We start from the raw sequence: 17852 nt of genomic DNA, 5'->3' as shown, positions 1-17852 counted from the left end.
GAGAATAAACTGAAAGTTGCCAAAGGTAGTTGCCAAAGGGGTGGGGGGTGGGGATGGGCAAATGGGCAAGGGGAGTGGGAGGTATGGGCTTCCAGTGGTGGAGTGAATAAGTCACAGAGATGAAAGGCACAGCATAGGGAATATAGTCAGTGACATCATCATGGCATTTTATGGTGACAGATGGTGCTCACTTGTGGTGAGCGTAGCATGAACCATGAACTTGTCAAGTCACTATGTTGTACAGTTGAAACTAATGTAACATTGTCAACTATAGTTCAATAATAACAACAACAACAACAACAACAACAACGACAAAATGTGTCTTTCATGGACCAAAGAAACTTCTAAGCCCAGGTGAACATCCATTTTTGATGTACAACAGGATGTATTTCTTTAAACTATGCCCTTGATATTTAGATTTTAATTTAAAAATGCATGCAACATTATATATAAACATATAGATATAGACTGAATGTTTAATAACAGGCTATCTGTATTATTCACAGGCCATGTTTAACTGTCAAATAGAAGTAGTTTTAATTTATAATAATAATGTCATGTTCCTCCCATCAGAAAGCCAATTATGCAAGCTTTGCCATCACACAAGGAAAATAATTTAATAGAGTGCTCATTGCAGTTTAATGAGTCCAGAATCAGATTTTTTTTTAAGATTTTATTTATTTATTCATGAGAGACACAGAGAGAGAGGCAGAGACACAGGCAGAGGGAGAGGCAGGCTCCATGCAGGGAGCCCGATGCGGGACTCGATCCCAGGATCCCAGGCTCACAACCTGAGCCAGATGCAGACACTCAACCACCAAGCCACCTAGGCATCCCCATTATGGGATATGGTGTGTGTGTGTATACACACACACACATACATGTATACACACACATATACATGTATATATATGTAATATATATGTATATATAATATGTATAATATATGTATATAATATATATATTTTTAATTTTTTTACTGAGCAGCCTGTATTGCTTTGTTAAGGAGGACATATTAGGATTCAGATGTCCAGAAAGGGCCCTTCTGCTTTTTTGAAGTTTGCTTTTTTTTACAAGTACAGCAAATCTTAGAAGTGATTCCACTGGTGTTTATATCCTTTTTTTTTTTCTATCGGATCCTTCAAATTCTTATTCAGTGCCATTTTATTTTAGGTGTAATTCAAGTCTAATTAGAAACCAGAAACACTTGTAAGTCCACAGCAGATTTTAAAAAGCTTAACAGAGCTTTTTAATAAGGAAGATGTAGTAAAGCAATTGCATATAGCAAGGTAGGGCCATTCAGCAACACAAGGATAGGTTTTCTCATTCCGTTTTCGAACTTCTTATGTCAAATTCTGAAACAGAGGAAAAGGCAGGGGATAAAGGACACGATGAAAGGTAGACACATCCTGGTAGGCTAAGGCATTTGTGTAATGGCAGACATCCCACACATAGTGGTCCCCAAAGACCTGTGTGTCTGCACTGCCCGGTCAACGTAACCCATCTGTACTTCCATGGAAAAGTTCAGCTACACTCCTTAGCACAAAGCAAACATGGTAATGTTGGAAGGCATATAGCAAATGTTTTGGAGATACTTATCCAGAAGCATTAAGTAAGCATTCTCAAAGCTTACAAAAGCCAACCTGAGTTATCTAGAAGGCGACTCTTTCGATGATGTTGGCTTGACCCTAAACAAATGGGAAGAGCAGACGAGGGAGGATTTCCCCCTCTACTTTCTCAAAGATGTAATTCTGGAATTCCTTAGTCTTTCTGGAGATTCTTGCTGCATTCTGGGGCTTTCATGTATAAACACTTAGATGTTCCAACTAAGTAACTCCCTAGAGAGGAGAGGAGTGGACAAGGAGTAACCTTTCTGGTGACTCATGGGGTGGGTGGAAATTCCCTGTTGCAAGAGAGCTCTGCTGGGTGAGTCTAAAGAGTTAATGCACTTTCAAAAGCCTCTAAATTACTATTCCCGAAGAGTGATTGACTCACTGGAAGTATCTGGGTGACTATTAACACGTTTGTAGCCTTAAGAAGATCGGTTCTATTTTAAGATGAAAAGTACAAAGCAAGAGCTGGGAAGTCATTAAAAACGGACAACCAGTTCACCATTTTTGAGAGTATTCATTAAAAGGTTCCTGTTATAAAAGGAACAAGAAGTAGCTTGGGATCAGGGCACCGTGAGTCATGTTGTAAACATGTTAACCCTGGCTGGGGAGAGGTCTGTGAATAAGGCCAGAGGTAAAGCGAAGAAGCATCACTGCACGGTGTTGGAAGAAGCAGGGGGCAAGGACCATATTTCCTGTCTTCTCTTCACTAATGAATTTTTTATGTACTTGGGGAGCTGAAAGGCACTGGGGAACAACGGAGTAAATGAAATAACCTTTCTACCCTCCACCAATACGAAACTACCTCTGCTACTACGTACCTCTCACTGCTGCCTCCCTTTCAAACTCTGGAGAGGGGGGTCCTCAAGTGTGTCCCTACTCCGGATTATGAAAAAATAACTATTCCAAATAGTTTCAGCTTGTTTCTAAAAGTGCATGCTTAAAAGTGCAGTGTGACACCTGTATACGGTGCTAAAAATGTCTCCAGCAGCATTTGGAGCAGTCATCCTATGTGTTCCTTTCGATCTTCCGTTTTTTGCAAAGTAATGTTTCACCTCGAAAGGCACTTTTACCTTTTAGCAGGTGGTGGTCTCCTCTTCTGAAATAGAAAGTCACATTTGCAAACCACTATAATCTAGAACTGATTTTGGAGAATTTTAGCCCGTGTTTAAAAAAAAAAAATCACAGAATTGATACCTGAAGAATTAATACCAAGGTCACAGTATTGTAGCATTTGATAGAAAATGAGTCATTGCCATGATTAAGAGTATTTTCAGACTTCACTGTGCCTTTTTTTTTTTTTTTTTTTTAAATACAAGGAAATGTTTTGTGTGAAATGTGCCCTGGCGAGTTGGTGGAGGTAGGACTGGGTGCTCAGGTCATAATCTCAAATGCACACCAGCCAAGGAATGCCATTAGCCCGCACCAGACCAATTGCAGTTCTAAGTAAATAAAATATAAAACCAAGATATCTAGATGCAGTTGAGTTCAGAACTCACCGTAATAAATTATCTTGTACTTCACAGAGGCATCTCTTTTCACCGTCAAGTTTGGTTTGCTGAGTTACAGAAAAGAGCAATTCAAAAACTTTGATTCTTGGGGACGCCTGGGTGGCTGGGTGGTTGAGCATCTGCCTTCGAATCAGGTCATGATCCCGGGGTCCTGGGATCGAGTTCTGCACCAGGTTCCCTGCATGGAGCCTGCTTCTCCCTCTGCCTGTGTCTCTGCCTCTCTCTCTGTGTCTCTCATGAATAAATAAATAAAAGCTTAAAAAAAAAACTTTGATTCTTGGATTGGTATTAGAAAAATAAGATAACCTTCTCCTCCCTGTGGGGTCAGGAGCCAAGTTCAAGCTGAGTGCCTCCCAGCACTCAGTGTTGTGGGTTTGTAAAGGAGAGCGCACCTCCCAGGGCAAGCCTCACTGCACCTGAAGGTCATGTTCTCTGGCTGCCCCTGAGGTTGGCTGCACCGTCCTCTTCTCTGAAATATGCTGCAGCATAAGCTAATGTGTGTAATTCTTTTTTTTTTTTTTTAATTATTTTTAAGGAATCTCTACACCCAACCTGGGGCCTGAATTCAACCCGAGATCGAGAGTCCCATGTTCCACCGACTGAGCCAGCCAGGCACCCCAATGTGTGTCATTTAGAGCTTAAAAAATAATGCAGCAGGAAAAAAAAACACATGATCTCACATTCACAGGGACATCCCCAAACCTGAAAATAAGTAATATACTCACGTCGCGTTGCCATTCCAGAACTCGAGCTTGAGGTTGGGAATTCCAGGAGGCAGGGTGGTGAGACAAAAGTGCTTGCAATCCAGCAGACTGGTGATGATGCCTCAGCTCCAGCACCCCGTAGCTGACGAGGCGATCTCAGGCCTGGGCTAAGGATCTCTCTCTGGCAGCCCTGCTGCTGGGATTCCCGGAGCGCAGGGTGCGTGGCACCTGCTACAGTGTCTGGCCCGCGGAGGCTACATCAGAATAAGTAGGGCTCTGCAATTTCGGAGTCAATGATGAAGATCAGGGGAAAAGAAACACTAACAATGAAAACCTAAAAACGGGAAAAAGGCTGTTGTGACCTATAATGCCTTCAAGATTAGTTAGAAACGCAATGTGAGGGGAGAAATGGAACCCTTGAGAAAGTTTTTTAAAAGTATTGCATTTATTAGTGGAAGTCGTTGGTGTGGAAAGCGTACAGTAAAGCAAATACGTGCCTGAACCGATGGGCAAAATCCTGAGAAAAGCCCCTGAAATGTTAATTGCGGGTATATGGTGTTCAGAAGCCACAGTGGGGATGCTCCGTTGCCTCGTTCATCAAAAGAACAGTCATTGCTTGGGTTCGGCTTTTCGATCTGCGCAATGGAACAGTCACGATCTTGCATAGACAGAATTCTTCAGTTGACACCGTCCTCTTGTTTCGTGGAGTCCTCGGGGAGTCCAGGCTTGATGTTGAAATTTTTTTTTCTGGAAGTAGAAAAGGAGACAAAGTCAGGATTCAAAAAAAAAAAAAAACAAAAATCTCTCAGGCAGCCTCATTCTATTCCTTCCTGTCTGCAGTCTTGGGGTCCCTTGGGTCAGGGTCTCTCTGGCGCTGGTCATTTCTGGGAGAAGCTGCGTCAGCTCAGGCAGTGGCCTCCTTTGGAGCCTCAAGCCAGGCCAAGGCCGGGGGTGCTGGCATCCGCGGGCGCAGGGAACAGCATGGGCTCTTAGCTGGAATTGCACTGAGCTCTGTGCTTCACCATCCTCCCTTGGGCAGGTGCTTGCAGAAGCCACGGTGTTCGGCGGGGCCGACGGGTCAGTGCCTCTGACAAGGCCTGAGACAGGGAGATGGCCCATCGGCCGGGAAGCGACACCCTGTCCCCACCTGAGAACTTGGATAAAGCCTTAGAGTGCAGAGGGAGGAACCCAGGAAAGGCCTCCGCCGCACAGAACCAGAAATGCTTAAAAATTAGCCCCGGGAGTAGGGATGGGCTGGGGAGCCTGGGGAAGGTATTTGGCCTCGTAGTTAGGGTGGAGAGGGTGCCCGGGTGGCTCCGTCGTTGAGGCGTCTGCCTTGGGTTCAGGTCAAGATCTCGGGGTCCTGGGATCGAGTCCCACATGGGACCCCCTGCTTCTCCATCTGCCCCTCCCCCTGCTCCTGTTCTCTCTCTCTCTCTCTCTCTCAGTCTCTCTCTCACTATGATAAACGAATAGAATCTTGAAAAAAAAAATAGAGCGGGGAGGTCCGGCTTTGTTATCGAACTTTTGGGACCCTTTGGGAACAGTATTTACTTCCTTATTGCTCCTATTTGTTCAAAGAAAGTTCAAAGGAGACTCACGTCTTCTTGTAAAGCAGCTTGAGACATTCCATTCCAGGTTGATCACAGAGGAGGATGAAGCTTTATTTTGTATTGCAAATTTATTTATTTGTTTATTTATTTATTTATTTATTTAAGGATTTTATTTATTTATTCATGAGAGACACACACACACACAGAGGCAGAGACACAGGCAGAGGGAGAAGCAGGCTCCATGCAGGGAGCACGATGTGGGACTCGATCCTGGGACTCCAGGATCGCGCCCTGGGCTAAAGGCAGTTGCTTAACCAAGGAGCCACCCAGCCATCCCTGTATTGCAGTTTTAAAAATGAGATTCTCATTTCAGGAAAGGCGCACACACACACACACACACACACACACACACAAAACCTTGTGAAGGCTCTACAGTTCATTTTTCTTATAAAATTCAGACAATTAAGGAAGTTGATTCTTCTGAAATTGTTGTGCTTATCAAGAAAAGCATTTTACACAGGTGTCCTTGAGCCCCATGTGCTCCGCCGCAAAACAGAGTCATTTGTGACTACCCAGCAGTGGATGATTTTTATTTTCAGCCCCGCTGGGGTTTCTGCTGCGCATATATATGTCCAATAAGTATTTGTTGAATGAATACTAAATAGCCTCAGTAAAAGAGGCGGCAGGTGTTCAGCAGGGTGTGCGTGCCGTGCCTGGAAGATCCCCCGGCTCCAGCTCACCCTGACTTGCCCCCACGGGGTCCCATGTCACGCACGTCACACCTGAGGCTTGCTCAGCCTGGGGGGCACGGAACTCCTAGGGTATTTTACCTTCTAAGACTGAACTACCCCCACTCAACCTTGCCCTCCCTCCAAGGGTTGGAGACCCTCTGGGTCCTCATACTGTGATGGGCAGAGACCCACGGCTTTCCTTCCAGACTGTTCCACCACCTGAGATATCGCCAGTGGGAATTAGAATAATAGAGCAGGGACAGCAGAGCTGGGTGAACCCAGGGAAGTGCCTGCATAGATTTCCCTCATTTCCAAGGAGAAAATCCTTCTAGGGCACCCCAAGAAGTTACCTACCAGAAACCTCCACCAACCCCAGAGGTTTGATTCTCTCTCTCTCTCACTCTATCTCTCTCTCACACACATACACAATCATACTTAACTCTAATATTCTTCTTTCAGAAAAGTTTCCAGTAATATATCTTGTACCAAACTGAGATGTATCCTGAGGTTTCTTTAGATCGAGAGACAGTGATGCAGGTTATGTTGATTTTCAAACATCACGCTTGAAAGCGCACGACCATACGTACACTTAGACAAACAGGTTTCAGACCTGTTTCATTTATTTACAGTTTTTTTTTTTTAAGATTTTTTTAATGTAATCTCTAACCCAGTATCGGGCTTGACCTTACAACCCCAACATCAAGAGTCTCATGCTTTACTGACTGAGCCAGCCTGATGCCCCTCGAATTGTTTAAAAAGGAGAATAACGCGACGTGGCTGCTCCCACTTTGCTCTGAAGGTTGTAGCTCTTCTCCATGGTCCCAGGCTGCATGCAGGGACAGCGAAGGGGGGGGGGGTCTGTCTTTTTTGGATAACGAAGCTCTGCCCCCCCTCCACCTTGCAGTGCGTGACGCAGTCCTTCATTTCTGGCGTGGATCTTGAGGACCAAAGTCACGCTGTCCTGAGTCGGCTGATATCACGGATTTATTTTTCTCTTTTAGGCGAGTCGTGAGACTTGCTAACTTTCTTGCCCCCGCAGAACCTCCACTGCCTGAAATAGAGCCAGATGATCCATTTTTTCCCTTAAAGGATTGCCGTCACTAGAAAGAGAAGAGAACCCAAGTGTGGAGCGCCCTACCTAATCTCCAGGTCTAGAGCGAGTTCTGGGAGTCCGGCGCCTCTGTACACACCGACCCGTGTGCACACGGGAGAGGAAGCTGGTGGAGTTGGGTGCGGGCTCTGCAGGCTCAGCGGTCTCCTTGTACAGACGAGAGAAGCCAGGCAGCTGTGGAAGGTTCCCTGGGCCTCAGCGGACCCTGGGATTCTTGCTAGTCTAGTGCTTGGTCGCAAGCAGACGCGTTTTCTTCTCGTGCTGTTTCTCTCCGTCCACAGAATATCTGATCCGAGGCCCTGTTTCTCATGTTCTTGCCCCATATCCTGTCTTGCAGACAGGAAAGGCGGCGGGGGGGGGGGGGAGTAGAAAAAGAAATGAACAGAGCCGACGGGCCTTCTTCCCAGAGGAGTGGGATTTAATCCTGGCTTTCCAAAGTGTTGCTTTGTCCCATGGCAACGTGGGTATACACGACCCGCTGGACGTTCCAGCCTCTGAGCAGGTGAGCTCTGGGCCAGATTCCTCCAGGGGGAGGGAGGCCAGGGTGGGCTGCCGAGGTGGCAGCTGGCTCGTCGCCCCATCCCCGGGCTCGGTGCGGCGACCGGTTAGCAGGGAGCAGGGCCTTGGAGCCTTGGCCGCGCTTTCCAAAGGCAGGGAGAGGCCGGGGAGCGAAGGAGAGGCTGTCACTCCCACTCCACCAAGTGTATGTGACGGGGCAAACTCGCAGAAGGTACAAGTGTGTACGCGTGTCTCCAACATTGACTTTGTACGGGTTCGTGTTGAGGCTTTGGGGGGCCGGGGGGCAAGAGGAGAGAAACGATCATCTGAAGATGCGCTTCAGCTTGCCTTCTGTGGCTTGTGATTCTGGTTCACCCATTCTTTTTCTTTTTTTTTAAACTCAGAATCTTCTAGCAATAAGTGAAAAGTTCCCTTAGACTTTTTTTTCTTAAAAGAACATTGAAAACAGACAACCGGAGTGTGTTAAAATACACTCAGGCCCAGGTTATCCTGTCCCTCAGGGCCTCTCCTGTGTAACTTGGCCGAGTCGTGGTTCTTGATCTGCTTCCTTCAATATGGTCATCTCTTTGCAAGTGTGAATGTTCTTCCCTTCGACGAAGGTTGTCTTCCCGGTGTGCATGTGTGCGTGTGTGTGAGTGAGTGTGCATCCAGAAGCACCGGCTAGCTCACGAGGCCTCTCAGTGGATCTATTTCAGTTTTCATGCTAATCCGTTTAGAACCTTTTATTTCTCATCGGTGCAGAATCATGTGATTCTCTACAAATTATATAGGAGGGAGAAAGAATAAAACAAAATTGACTCTACGGAAATATGCTCAGCACGTTTAGATCACGTATACCAAGACGTTCCAGAATGTAGCTTTATCTCTTTAAAGACAACACGGCTTTCTGGGGCAAGTCAAGGCAAAATATTTCAGTAACTTAGCAACATAAACAGAATAGAGGTGATTTTGCAGGACATTTTTCTCTTGGATTGGATCATAAAGTACCACAGAGGAAACCGTGAAGGGAACCCTGAAACACATCAGTGCAGTTCCCGGGGGGTATCCTGCAGAAATACGTGCACGCTCCCCAAAAGTCCCTGACCAGGACTTGGAATGCAGTGCTCATTTTGTATGTGACCTGCAGGAAAGTGAAACATGCATATTTTATACGTTTCAAGTGCAAATTTAATTTTTTAAAAAGAGTTTTTATTAAAAAAAGATTTTTTTATTTATTCTTGAAAGATGGAGAGAGAGAGAGGCAGAGGGAGAAGCAGGCTCCATGCAGGGAGCTCAATTCAGGACTCGATCCCAGGACTCCAGGATCACGCCCTGGGCCAAAGGCAGGCGCTCAACCGCTGAGCCACCCAGGGATTCCCTGCAAATTTAATTTTGAATTTACGTGACACTACTCTAATTTGAGACTCTCTTCTTCAAGGCACTTTGCTCAGACCTTGACACACACAGCTTACTGAAAGTGGATTGATTTTAGTGCTTTATTTGTGGGGCTTTATCACAGTGGAAAAGCACGTACCTCGGAGTCAGATGAACAAGGTACCAATCAATCCCAGCTCTCCCATTTAGCAGCTGTTGAATTTTTGTATGTACTTTTTCTTTTCTTTTCTTTTTTCAAGATTTTATTATTTATTTGATAGAGCACAAGCAGGTAGAGGGAGAAGCAGGCTTCCCCGAGTGGAGAGCCCGATGTGGGGCTCGATCCCAGGACCCTGGGATCATGACCTGAGCCAAAGGCAGACACTTAACTGACTGAGCCACCCAGGGGCCCCTTTAGTAAGTTCTTTAAGTCACCTGTGCCCGCACTTTCTTGTGGGACCATGGACCTAATAACAGCACATCCCTCAGAGGGCTGTGGTGTGGTGAGTTTGCTAGTGGGTGAGATGTAGAGTGGTGCCTAGAATGGGGTGTGTTGGCCACCGTCACTAATGATCCTGCTAGTGGCTTCCCCTTTTAGGGAAGTGACTTCTTGCAAAGACACCAGCTGTACACAAGGACAGTTTCATGTCATTCATTGTTTCACGAATTGGACCAGGGTCAACTGCTTAGTTGTGTTTACATAAATCCTGACAAATGCTTTTAAAATCCTGGTGTTTTGTCTCCTTTCGTGGAAGATGACAGGACACTTGAAGAGACACCAGGAGTCCTCTGACATCTCTATGTAAACCGGTTTTCTTGTGTATCTGCCAGTTTCTAAAATGTCCTACATGAAAGACTTCCACTACTCTGTTTTAGGCACATAGCTACAGTTCAGTTCATTTCACCAACTGGAAGGTTCCCTAACAGTCAGACTAAAATCTCTCATATTATTAATGTCTCTTTACTGTTTTTTTTTTAAGATTTTATTTATTTATTCATGAGAGACACACAGAGAGAGAGAGAGAGAGAGAGAGAGGCAGAGACACAGGCAGAGGGAGAGCAGGCTCCATGTAGGGAGCCCAATGCAGGACTCGATCCGGGGTCTCCAGGATCACGCCCTGGGCTGAAGGCGGCGCTAAACCACTGAGCCACCCGGGCTGCCCCCTCTTTTTGTTTAGATAAGAAATATTCAGGCTTTGCTGTATCTGATCACCTGGTAGGCCGGACCTTCAGCTAACTGGCCAGTTTTATCATCATTTTACCTCCCTCGTGATGATGCAAACATCCAACCCCTGTCTTTCCTCTGTTATTCAACCATTAAATCATGATTTCGTGATTTTTTTTCCAAATACTCAATTCAATTATGTCCAGGATCTAAGGAGGGGTGATCAGTTATTGGGAACAACATAATGTGATGGCTGAGTGCCGTCACCCACGGTGGCCACTGTTGCTCAGCCTGTTTCCTCATCTGTGAAGTAGGTGTGAGTATAGGGCCCTCCTAGTAGGGTTTTCTGCAAGAGTAAAATCACTCCCTGAAAGACTCTAGCACAGTACATGGACAAGGCACGTGCCGTAATACTTCTGCAGTCATTGGGATTGATGCCATGCCCAGGGAGTGTAGACACTCGTGATATATGGATGTTACCCCAAACTCCCTGACTCTGACTTTGAATGCAGCTCAGTCTGTGTGTGGCCCTTAGGGAAGTGAAATGTGTAATACTTTATAAAGTTCAAGTGTGAACTCAGGTTTGAAGTCATAGAACATTATTGGCTCTCGGCTGCTGCTAAGAGAATTTCTATCTATGTACTCTGTCCCATTTTCCCCTGAGGAAACCAAGGAGCTCGAATTACTTTCTAGAGTCATCTAAATCCCATTCCTGTTCTTTTGCCGCACTGTTAATTACAGAGACACACCCACACCTATGTCAGGTTTGGTTTTTCCCTACCTCTTAAGATGTTATCAGCTTTGTATTAAAAATTAAAAAAAAAAAAAAGCAACCGTGCTATTTACTCTGTCCTTCGTCAAGCAGTGATAACAATCATAACATTTTCCTTTAGGGCTTTGCGTACTGACAGGGGTGTATGGCCCCCACGAGGAGTAAGTTGTAGGCAAATTATAATTAATATGGTGTTTATATCTCTTTCCCCTTAGAATGGAAATAATAATTCCTTCAACTGAGTGAAAATGAGCATGGGGGATGTGTAGGGCTTGTTCTGGTAGCATGTTAGGCGGTGGCCGGGGGATCCTCAGAGGCCCTCTTCTTCACTATTTATGGTTCCCTGGTAGTCCGCCGCATTATGTTATTCCCTCAGAGCTGTGGCTCAGTCTAAGGAAATCACTATTAACCCCAAGAGAAAACAAAGAGGCTGGGCCCCCACCCTTCTTGCTTGCTCTGACTCATGCTGAAAATGTGTCGGAATCTCTGGGTTAACAATGAGTCCTCGTCTAGATCCATGAAGAACTTGTGGAGAACCATTTGTTCACCGGGACATCCCATTTTTGACTCACCCCCCCCCGCCCACAGCTGATCGATTCCCTCATGACTCTTTTTACTCTGGCTCTGTTTGCATTCTAGCTGTCTCCAGGTTAGAACTGAAAATATGAAGATGTCATCAAAACCGAGCACTGGCTTACAGTTGGTTCCCTTGTTGGGTTTGTGTATACGAACTAGAAACAGAAAGTGTGAGTAGTGACGTCATGTTATTTCCCTTTTAGTGAAAGGCCACTAAAAGTTTTTTCGGAGTGGTGTTTGAGGCTAATGGATTAAAAATAAATAAATAAAAACCTAATTCTTTTAGGGACGCCTGGGTGGCTTAGTCGGTTAAGCATCTGACTCTTGGTTTCATCTCAGGTCGTGATCTCATCTGTCACGAGGTCGGCCCGTGTGGGGCTCCACGATCGGCACAAAGTCTGCTTGAGATTCTTTCCTCTGCCCCTCCGCCACTTGCAGGCGTGCTCTCTCTCTCTCTCTAAAAATGAATAAATCTTAAAAAAAAACCCTCAAAACTCTTATTATTTTTTTTAAGATTTTATTTATTCATGAGAGACATAGAGGGAGAGAGAGGCAGAGACAGAAGCAGGCTCCATGCAAGGAGGCCGATGTGGGACTCGATCCCGGGTCTCCAGGATCACGCCCTGGGCTGAAAGCAGCGCTAAACTGCTGAGCCACCGGGGCTGCCCAAAACTCTAATTATTTTAAACATCATCTTGTCTGTTCCCCAAACACCTGATGCTTTTACCTAGTGTTACTAAAGGATATATAATATTTAGGGATGCATTTTTTTATTTTATAAACCACTACTACAAATGGACCCATTCATTGAAGTCAAAAGAAATTACAATTAGCGGATTAACCGGCAAAATCAGTATTTTTTCTTAAGGTAGATGAAGAATAATGGCTAACTTATCATTCTAATTACTTAATAAAGACTTCTCTCCGTGGAAGGGTATTGCAGCAAAACATTTTCATCCAGAATGTGAACCTTAACGATTGTAAGGTATTTTAGAAATCCGTTTTACGCATCTTTAGTGAAGGTTCTTGTTGAAAGAGTCACATGAATGGAAAATCAGTATAGAAAAACAACTCAGGAAGATCTCGCACAACACTAGTAAAATCATTTTGTCACTGTCTTAAAACTTTTACAGAATACTTGTAAATAAATAGAAGGTCGGGGGTATGTAGGCAGCCGAAACCCTCAACTGGCTGCTAGAGCAGGGTCAAGGGGTTCCAGTCTTCGTTCCTCTAAACGGAGGAGCAAAATTGACACAAAGGCAAAGCTATAAGAAACAAATGTTTTAAAGTAAATTCCACCAACCAGAGGCACCACCTATGACCATTTGGGCTTCCTTAGTCTTTGTATTGCCTCAACTTCTTCAGCACCTGGAGCCATGTTCATTTGGGTCTTAGCCCTTCTTCCAGAGGTCATCTTATCAACTGAGTTATAAACACGACAGAAGCTCTTGTCTTAGGGCTTTTGTAATAGAAACATTATCTTGAATTTCAGAGTATGCTCACTGGGGAGAGGACATAGCACAACAATGACACAAACAAAAAAGAAACCCAGTGTATTTTAGAACAAATTTGTCAGTCTGATTTTCCCCCAATTTGGTCACACTCACATCACAGCTGATGCATAACTATGTCCCTCCTGAGTCCTGGGAACACGTCGTCTTGCACCTGGTAACAATAGGTTACCTGAAGCTCCGGTTTCTCCGACACGGACACTTCAGGAGGCTGAGCCAGCCACAGCGGTGAGGACGATGCTTTGGGGCCATCACGAGTTCACCACAGCTGCCTTCCCTGGCAAGCTCCAGGCTACACGATGTACTCTGGAATTGGATTGCCTGATTTTTTTTTCAGTTGGTTTGTAAATAGGATTGCACAAAAATCCATGCAAATCAACTCTCCAAATCAGAATTTGCTCAGCTGAAAAGACCATTAAATTAGATGGGCTGGCTTTCAGTTGATGGGGGTGCAATAATATAACTCTGCATAACAGTCCTATAAAAGGACAAACAAGCACATTACATGATCATTTCCATTAAACTGGAAATGTCCAGGCCTGTTTACCTCGATTAATTGTCCTTGTCCACTTTCCCAGCCTAGCAGTTATCCATTAGTAATTAGTTATGAATGGGGCACTTGATATTAAAACATCTCATTTAAGGTACCGTTGCTGTTTATTATGACATTCTATCAGCATTTTTTTTTATCAGCTTGAAATGTATTAAAATCCAAACTCTACAGGAGGTGTATTAGTTTTTCACGTGGCATACCTAACTGAAATTCTGAATTGAAATACGATTCTCATTCCCATAAGGGGCACTCCAAGACAGTTTTGTCACCAAGACTCTGGGATCCCAGTAAAAGCTGGTTACATTGGTTAGAGAGAGTCCCGATAACCACTGTGCGTTTTCATTTTTATGATTACAATTTTCAGGATATTGTGTGGACTGTGCTCAGGAACACAGTGTCAACACTAAATCTTATTTATTTTGAAAAGAGAGAGGATGTACATGGGCGTGTGAGTCGGGAGGGGATGGGCAGAGGGAGAGAAACCCTCAAGCAGACTCCGTGCTGAGCAGGGAGCCCAACGTGGAGCTCAGTCCCAGGACCTGGAGATCATGACCTGAGCAGAAATCCAGAGTGAGATGCTCAACTGACTGAGCCACCCAGGTGCCCCATAAGTCTCATTTTCATTTCTGTCATCTAGAATTCCTATTTTCACACGGACCCCTCCACACGTATACACCAGCCAGAAACAACCAAGTAGACACACACATACACACCGCTACCTTCATCTATTTCGTTTGTAAGAAACACAGCTCATCTGAATGTGACCTACTTAATACTTGATCCCTGCTTCTTCCAGCAGTCTTCCCTGCAAAGAAAATTTCTTTTCCTTTGAATTTCATTTGTAGGATACACAGCACATTCGCCCCTGAGGGAGTTCTTGGTGTATATGCAGTCCCTCCTTTACTGGAATATCATGTTCATAGAGCTCTGAACACCCCTTTATTTATTTGCACCTTTGTAGTGCCTGCCACCCTATCATTGGTGTCTTATAGGCTGTCAACAGGGAGAGAATGAGGGAAATTAGCTAGCCACCAAGTATTTGAACCTTCTCTGCCTTAGTGTTTGAAAAGTGAGTTCACTACCACTTATGGGACATAAAAGAACAAAAACTGTACAGAAATCCATGGGACTACCAATATGTCAGTACAATTGAACAAACACCTATGTAGTGAGGAGTTGATGAACCATTCCATGTCTTGATGAGCTCAACTACAGATGATTATTTAGACAAAAATTCCAAAAAGGATATTTAGATCAGATCTTCACCCTTTATAAATGTAGGTAAAAATGAGCACTTTAGTATTCTGCACCAGACATAGTGTTTTTTAAAAGACACGCCAGTGTGCCTAGCATGGGACCTCAGGCCCATGGAAATTCTTTGATCATTGTAGGATAAAATTTCAAGGTAAAAGCTCGTATTAAGTCTGTGAAATTGTCTTCCTGGGTACTTACAATTGGAAATAAATATTTTGCACAAAATAGGTCGTACAGTTCTATTGCTGAATTTTCCGATCCTGCTCTTGCCATTTATATAGACAGTGAAAACCCCTCCTCTGCGTTTTCCTCTGCAGCAGTGAACAGTGTGTGTGTGTTGTAGGCCGTCTCACACGCCCTACCATACAATCCCTGCTCTAACGTCTAGATTGATTATGCATGACTCTGATGTAATGAGATGACAAAAACATTGACTTCTGGGTGGAACTAACCCAGTGTTCAGACTAAAAGACAAAGGCCTACCAGAGAGCTGGAAAGCAGGCAAGAGCAGGAGTATCAGGTCCCTCCATGAACGTCCCGGGAGGCCCAGAGAGACTCTCTGGTGCTGGAGTTGGTTAAATGCTCATAAAAAAGAGGCCTGGGAGACGTACTTTTCTGGATGTAGCCTTGACTTTTCTTTTAAACTGAGGTAGCAATAGACAGCTGGACATTGTCCCCTGGGCTGGGACTGGAGAGTAGGCTCTGACGCCATTGGGCTTTGTTTTGTTTGGCTAGCAAAGCTTCACACAATTGTAATGTTTCACCAGCTAAACGCTATCCTAGTAAGCCAATGACATTGTGGGTGTGGAGGGGGTGGAGGAGGGAGGCACTTAGCTGGCTCTCTTGGGGTAAAGTACACAGTGGGGCCTGGCTTCCCGCTCTGAGCAGAGGAATTGCCTAGAGTCAGGCTGCATGTGTCCTTCAGGGCTTCCTAGAAGCTTTGGGGTGTTCACCCCTTCCCCCTTTGTGGTATGCCCCAGGTCCCAAGCCTTCTGTTGCTTGTGGGCCTGTGCAGAGGGGCAGGTAAGGGGACAGGGTGACGGCGGTGGTGGGCCGAGGACGTGGGGACCCTGCCCTCCGCACCCCCCGTACCTTCCCTCATGCCCACGGTGCTGCAAAAGGGTTTCTCTTTGCAGCCTTGCCCGTAGGTACCCCACCATCTCCAGAGGTACCACAGACACTTAAAAAGTGCTCTTTTACCGTATTTTCCTTAATCCTTAGACTACATGCTGAACGTACCACTCCAGGTGATCCCTACGTAGACCAAGAGCGTTTATAAACCTGCCCCTTCTTTTTCGGATCCCAGCACCCCAAGGAGAATGGTTTTACACGCGATCACATGTACTTTCCAGGCCTAGGAAGTGTTTCGATGCGCTTCGGGGACCAGTGTGCAGGGATGAGAGTGAGGAGAGCCTGGATGCTGCGACGGGTCCACGGCGGGGGCTCCGTTCAGGGCACAGGCCCGGGCTGCCCGGGGAACAGTCTAGGTTTCTGGGTCCCAGACGATCTGCTCCACCACCGTTGCCTCCTCCGCAGAGAAATGGGGCGAGGGAGGGGAAGAGGGGGGCTTGGGAGCGCCGCTGCTTTGTGCAGCCCCCGTGGGGGTGGCGCGGGCCCCAGACTCCCGCCTGCCCCGGGTCTGCCCACCCCCAGGTAGCAGGCAGGAGCTGATGTCCGGTTCGGGTTCCAGAAGAGGAGAAGAGCAAGTAAGTTCACGGCCCAGGGGTTCTGGCCCCTGCCCTGCCCTGAGCAGCTCACAGGCCTGGCGGCGGCCCGGGGCTGGCTGAGTGCGGGCCACGCTGGCGGGAGGGCTGGGCTGAGCACCTGCGGGAGGAGAGGGAGCGGGGCGGGGGGGGGGGACCCCAGCGTGGCTCCGGACAGGCGGCAGGAGCTCGAGCAGGGCTTTTTAGGTGCCGAAAATTATGTGAGAAATAAACCGAAAATGTTAGAGGAGTCCGCGTTTTCCTTTATCCCCCCATCCCCCAAGCCCCGTTCTTTCCTTTGTTCTTCCTTTTAGGGCCAAAATTAGGTAACGAGTGAGATGGGCATTAAATCCTGTGTGCGTGCCCCTGGGGGGCTCGGCGGTTGAGCGTCTGCCTTCGGCTCAGAGCGTGACCCCTGGGTCCCGGGTTCGAGTCCCGCATCGGGCTCCCCGCAGGGAGCCTGCTTCTCCCTCGGCCTCTGTCTCTGCCTCTCTTCCATGTCTCTCATGAATAAATAGATAAAATCTCTAAGAAAAAAACAAAAACAAACACCAGTCACCGCAGCGTGGATGCGGTAGGGACAGACGCAGGACCTCCAGCCTGCTGAGCTACAGTCCGGCGCAAGCCCATGATGCTGCCCGATTATCAGGAGGTCGGGGGGAGGCACATGCCCCCCAGAAGGAGCACATCCAAGAAGGAAAGCTCAGGCCTGGATTTTATTTATTTATTTATTTATTTATTTATTTATTTATTTTTAAAGATTTTATTTATTCATGAGAGAGAGAGAGAGAGGCAGAGACACAGGCAGAGGGAGAAGCAAGCTCCATGCAGGGAGCCCGACATGAGACTCGATCCCGGGTCTCCAGGATCAGACCCTGGGCCGAAGGCAGCGCTAAACCACTGAGCCACCCGGGCTGCCCCAGGCCTGGATTTTAAATGCGTGGAAAGTGTTCCTGATGGGCGCGTTATGTCAAAGAGTGTCATGGGTCAAGTGTTTCCTCGTGGAAAGCAGCGACAAGTCAGTCTGATCAGAAAGCGCTCTGCAGTGTCTCTTGGCAGGCCCCTTGCAGGCGGGGCGTGGAAATGATTAACAGGGGAGTTAGCAGTTGTGGACTTTTGGTAGCACAGGAAACAGTATCTTTTGATGTGGGCCTGGGCCGCGTCCCTTAGATACTGGCAGTTACCAGCTTATCCACTAACCTGGACTAGGAGTGACCGTGGCTGCG

General features: G+C 46.3%; 1 protein-coding gene and 1 long non-coding RNA gene across 5 annotated transcripts in view; one reads left to right on the top strand and one right to left on the bottom strand.

Annotated features, from left to right (window-relative positions):
- The window catches only part of EGFR (epidermal growth factor receptor), a 197695-nt gene that overhangs the window by 52211 nt on the left and 127632 nt on the right, over positions 1 to 17852 (top strand). The window contains exon 1 of one of the 3 annotated variants that reach the window (XM_077864152.1): positions 7618 to 7722. The exons of the other annotated variants lie outside the window; for them this stretch is intronic. The gene's annotated coding sequence lies outside the window, so the exon portion shown is untranslated. Of the gene's footprint in view, positions 1 to 7617; positions 7723 to 17852 lie in introns of those variants that run through there. 3 annotated transcript variants of the gene reach the window in all.
- On the bottom strand, positions 4252 to 15642 carry LOC144293074 (uncharacterized). Of its 2 annotated transcripts, none has more exons than XR_013360576.1 (3): positions 15407 to 15642; positions 13213 to 13422; positions 4252 to 4572 (listed from the first exon to the last, which is right to left on the bottom strand). It is a non-coding gene; the product is annotated as an uncharacterized LOC144293074 (long non-coding RNA). The 2 variants fall into 2 exon arrangements; XR_013360577.1 differs by having other exon boundaries at positions 13289 to 13422; positions 15407 to 15638.

This window comes from Canis aureus, chromosome 21, assembly GCF_053574225.1.
Source record: "Canis aureus isolate CA01 chromosome 21, VMU_Caureus_v.1.0, whole genome shotgun sequence".
Classification (NCBI taxonomy): Eukaryota; Metazoa; Chordata; class Mammalia; order Carnivora; family Canidae; genus Canis; species Canis aureus.
The sequence above is the reverse complement of the archived record's forward strand: the minus strand, read 5'-3'. Positions and strand labels throughout refer to the sequence as shown.